At 38.5% G+C, this 5,548-nt stretch overlaps 1 protein-coding gene across 3 annotated transcripts in view; it reads left to right on the top strand.

Annotated features, from left to right (window-relative positions):
- The window catches only part of LOC145437257 (single-strand DNA endonuclease ASTE1-like), a 533,921-nt gene that overhangs the window by 337,519 nt on the left and 190,854 nt on the right, over nucleotides 1-5,548 (top strand). The gene's annotated exons all lie outside the window — the stretch shown is intronic.

The following is a 5,548-nucleotide window of genomic DNA, read 5'->3' as shown; positions in this document are numbered from 1 at the left end:
TATAACGATAAAGGAACATAGTTTATTGATCGGTGAATTATATCTAGCATTGGCGGAGCTGGTCTGCAATCGGGGTACGAAAAGCAACCAGAGTTGGATCAAATACATTAATTCAGTTCAATTACAATTACAATTACTCCCTTGCTTGTTTCAATCATATTACAATTACCATTACTCAATGCTAAAAATATCAAATTACAATTACAATTACAATTACTGGTAAACATGTAATTCATTTGGTAGAGAAGTGCTCTTTGACAACCGTAGCGACGTAATCAGCAACAATCTCAAGCTATTCATGTTTCATTCATGATAAGCAGAATACCCTTTAATTAAAAAAAAACGCCAACGTATTCGAACTATTCCTAATCATGAGTACTGAAAACTACAAACACAGAAACAATTTTCAAGCGACTATTAACAACCAAAAGTTTGAGCGACTAGCAACGATTAACTGCTAGGCTACAAGACAGTCAATGAAATGTAATCAATTGAATACTCAGAGCTGAGTAAGGCAAATGAAATGTAATAGGTGAGGCGATAAGGATGATACCGATAATGTGTTTAAAATTAAAATAAATGCAAAAGAAAAGAAACTCCTGATAACTACGAATTAACAAATTTTGGTTCGCATCTACATTTTCACTTGCTCAAAAACTGTTAGATTGCATTTGATGAACATCAGGGTGCGGAAAGTTTCTGGCCCCCGTAAATCTGGTCAAGGTTGGACGTAAGATTGGGATAACATCTCTACTAATGCGTGATCAAGTTTGATGAAGCCTAGGTTGAAAACTTGAATTTCTTTTTGCAATTGTTGCTGCAAGCCTCAGTAGTGGTCAGAGATTTAAAAAAAAGCTCTGACCGTGGTGTAGGAAATGGATCAGCACAGGTTTCAGAAGAGTTTGTTTGCTGTTCATCCATTTTTGAAACAATAAGTTTTAGTTTATCCCCCTGGTTCCCAAACTTTTTAAGACACACCCCCCCTTTATGACAGAGAAATATTTCGTGCATCCCTTATCGTCATATCACACAATGAAACCAGAATGTTAGCAATCCTTACAGCTAGTTACATGGTATGGAAGGTTATGACTGTTGATGAGAGAATTCTCCAATAGGAAATGAGGTCTATACACAGAGAAATAACTATGAAATGGAGGTAAATCGCGCCAAGCGCGGATTTTTTTCAGTTTACCGGAGCTTCGCGCCCCCTCCGGATGCTTTCACGCCTCCCAAGGGACAGGCCCCCAGTTTGAGAACCACTGGTTTAGCCTTGTAATTCACCAAGTTTTCTGTTGCTACTGAAGTATGGAAAACAGTTTAGCATGGCTGAATTACACAGTTAACGAGGCACGCATGGAACACCGATGTAAATAGGCTGATTATTTTATGTTATGATTGTCAGTATTCAATAACAATGTAATTGAAATTGTAATTAGGCAAGTTTTTTATCAAATTACATATTACAATTACAATTACACAAAATAGAAATACTTACATTACAATTACAATTACATGAAAAAATGTAATAAATTACATTCAGTCCAATTACTAATTACAATTGATCCAACTTTGAAAGCAACACGGTTGATTCGTAGATTAGAAACTATAAATGGCTATGAAACCCAATAGTGTATCTGAACTGTGGCCATTAGTGAGGTGATATGTCATGTGGTGATTTCGTGGAGGTCTGTTTGGGCTACTAGAGAAGTTTTAATGATATACACATATTGAGGACCGAAACAGCACTTTGTCACCCCCCCCCCCCGATAACGTTAGTCTTGGTCCATCATATATGGTGTTAAATCAAACTTCTGGTGGGCTTTACCCCGATACCCGCCCTCTACTTATAGTTTCTACCGCTAATTAACAGCGAGACTTAATGTAATCAGCTTACTTCCTCTAAAAATTTCTGTAATTCATGATTAAATCGGTCGATATGATCGAGAATTGCATACGTATTGCTATCTATTTTTTTATCCTCTCTTTACCGGTAGAGCTGAGTGAGGTGTCTTGGAAAATGCAGGGCCCATAAAAAATAATTTAACATATTCGGGCGGACCCGTTGGTATAATGACTGGACGTTATTTGGTGACGTCCCTTCTGCTATGTCAAAAGATATTGGAATCGCCCAAACAAACTAAACTAAAAGACGCAGACGATTTCAAAATTCAAAAACGAAATTCCCATTTCTAAAAATCATGCGTATATTTTCTTCGGGAAAGGGTACGTAATTATCAAGATACTTGACACCATTAAATCGCGACCGATGCGAAAATGTTTTAAAGAAGTTGCATAAATTTTCAAAAATATACCCTATAATTTATGTTAATTCACGAAATAATTTAGGGCCCCCTTCGAGCTCACCCCCGACCCAATTGGAGGTTTGGGGTAGAGAGGTTACGGTCCTGCATGTATTTATTAACTCGATTTCTTTTATCATATTGATGTTGAATGAAGTCCTCGACTCATCCTATTTTGTTTTCTGAAGACCCACAAACTAACTTGAAACTTTAATCACTTTCCAATGTCTAAATTTTGATCTCCACTCATTCATGCTCAATCTGATTACAGCCCAATACTTTCGCAGTTTAGTCGTTTTTCAATGATATCATACTATTTTGTACCACACTTGTTCCGATGACAACGGCGTTGCGTTTCTAGACAAATAATATATAGCAACGAAGCGGAGTCGTTCGGTGAAGTATTACATGGGAATTCGCAATCTGTTGGAGCGTATTTATAGAAACTTCTACAAATATGACGCCATCATTCGTACAACGCTGTGAGGTTACAAGCAAGGATAAGTATAGATTAGTAACCTGCACGGAGGTACGTTAGTAATCTATATAAAGCAGAGGCGGGCAGCTTCTCCAGTAGGCGGCCAGATATGGGAAAATTAAGCTCCTGGCGGGCCGGATTCCTGAATCGATACAATAATTGCATATTCATCCACCTATACAAGAATTAATCGTATTTATTGTAAACTTTACGTTTGAAGCATAGAGACCTAAGCAGTATTCAATGAACTTATTAACGTAATGTACTTCAATATAACTATTGAAGTCAATCATATATCCGTGGTCGATCAAAATTGTGTGTAACAGGTTCTTTGAACTCTGGCTGCATGTCGGACACAAAAAACAAAGAACTATTATTTGTGTCCGAAAAATGAAAGAAAGAATATACTAGAGTCACTATAATTTGACGTAGTAAGCAGGTCTAGTGGAGAATTGCGGAAGACTGAGACCGCGGCCATATTATCATTAAAGACACGTACGGGCAACTTCTCCAGTCGGCGGGCCGGATATTGTAAAATGAAGCACTAGGCGGGCCAGATTCCTAACTCGATACAGTCATCGTGCATTTATCCACCTATACACGTTTTACCTATGATGCGAATTTTAAGTTGAAAGCATAGAGGCCAACTCAGTATTTAATGAATTTGGTATCGTAATATACTTTATTAAATGTTGAAGTCAATGAGATCTGTGGACGATCTAAAGTTGTCGACAAGTTTTTTGAACTCGGGTTGCATGTAGGACGTAGAAACCTTTGGTGAAGACTGCACGTGAACATCAGTCAGATTGGAACGCCGCTTTGTCTGTTCATTTTCATGGTCGAAAATGTTTGCTCGTAAATGTCTTAGTATACTACTACTCAAGGATATCTAGTACTTCTAGATATCCCTGCTACTACTACTACTAAGGTACTACACTACTACGGCAACGTAAGCTGTGCTTGTTCAGTTTGCGGTCCATTTATTTGTGATCTAACAATAGAGGTTCAGCGAAACATTAAATTAGGGAATGAATGGTTGCTTTCACAGTCTCGCAAGTGACACCGACGTATCTTGAACAATCTGAACATAGACAAGATACAGTGATTTATTAGACACCGTTTTCTTGATGACTTGAAATTGACTCGTAAATTTGGCCCCGAGTCACGAGTCAATGCACATTTTTGAAGCTCCGAGTCAAGTCAAGTCAAGTCATTTTTCCAAAGTGACTCGAGTCAAGTCAAGTCATACGAAAAAGTTGACTCGAGTCTGACTCGAGTCAAGTCATGACTCGAGTCATCCCAACACTGCTACTCTAATCCTTGAGTAGCAACTCTGAAACTTGGAGCAGTGTTAAATAGCATCATCACGACACAATACACCAAGTTTCAAGACTTATCATGATGCGAAACACCGTCAAAATCAACCTATACCAGTTAAAACGTCGACTCAACGGTCAACACATAGGACGGCAACGGAGCTCAAATATAGATACCATTGTTGCATCACACTGGCGGAGCAAATCGCAAAGTTTTCCCGCTTACTCGGTAGTTCAATGAATAGAATGAGTAAATCACCGTTTCTTTATTGTAAGCGGCTTTGAGAGAACAGACAGGGAAAGTTTGTTATCAGCTCTACCCGGACATGCCCCGGCTAGGCATTTACAATGCGAAAACACAGAAAAAGACTTCGCTATATATAGGCTTTTACAAGCGAATCAATCAATCAATCAACCAATCAGTTTTATTAATATTTTAATCATTTCAAAACCCCACAAAAATGCGATGCAATGAAAGATAGGAAGGTGTCGAAACGACTTGGAGTAGCCCAAGAAGAATGCGATTTCGCCGTGATTTCGGTATATATTGATTGCTGTTCGTCTATAAATGGTAAATCATTGTTACAGAACAGAAGTTTAGGTGGGGCAATGCCTCACTTAAGCTGCCAAGGTCTATTACGGAAATTACTAGCACTCTGGTGCTTTTGCTGTGACATAAATGCAAGGCAAACCATGCTTGATATCGGATGGCGGCTTTGGAAGAAACGATCTCGATCATTTCATATAGATTCCGTTAATTCAGTCTATATCATTTTATTGGCTGCTTCTTGCCACTATTCCCCTGACGGCTTTATTAGTTTTGAAACAGTGAAGTCTACCATATTTTAGCTGATGAGTTGTCCTAATGACAGCTTGCTTTACGGGTCACACTTGGCCTGTGGGACCCTGGGACGTAGTTTGGACACCACTGATATATGTCAATCAATCGGATAATAATTATTTTGGAAACTTGTAGCAATCAATCCTTTCTGACGTTCTTGCTTCTACTGGACCAAACCCGTACCAGCCAGACATGGGGTAATCGTGATTAGTAATCGTAATCGATTACGACGATTACAGCATTTTGAAGTAATCGTAATCGCAATCGATTACATTCGAAAAAAATCCGAAGTAATCGTAATCGTAATCGACTACTTCCCATATCTAATCGATTTTTTTGTGAAAGTACGATTACTTTTTATTTGTACACGGACTATGACATAAACTGAATATTCGTGAACAAGAATGAGATAATATACCACGTTAGCGATAGCACAAATGTCTGTTTTCAAACGCCACTGACTCATTAGCTCCGCTCGTCATTGCGTAAGAAGTATCCACACATAGTAAACAGACATGCGATGGACATTGTAGTGTTATTGTAAGAACACCTACAGTGGTGTATATCAGGTTATCAATACACCAGAGAAGCCCCTACCTCGCAGCAGGATATG

The sequence above is a fragment of the Botryllus schlosseri genome, chromosome 4 (assembly GCF_051294905.1).
Source record: "Botryllus schlosseri isolate E-star chromosome 4, Bs_hap1, whole genome shotgun sequence".
In the NCBI taxonomy this organism is placed as follows: domain Eukaryota; kingdom Metazoa; phylum Chordata; class Ascidiacea; order Stolidobranchia; family Styelidae; genus Botryllus; species Botryllus schlosseri.
The sequence above is the reverse complement of the archived record's forward strand: the minus strand, read 5'-3'. Positions and strand labels throughout refer to the sequence as shown.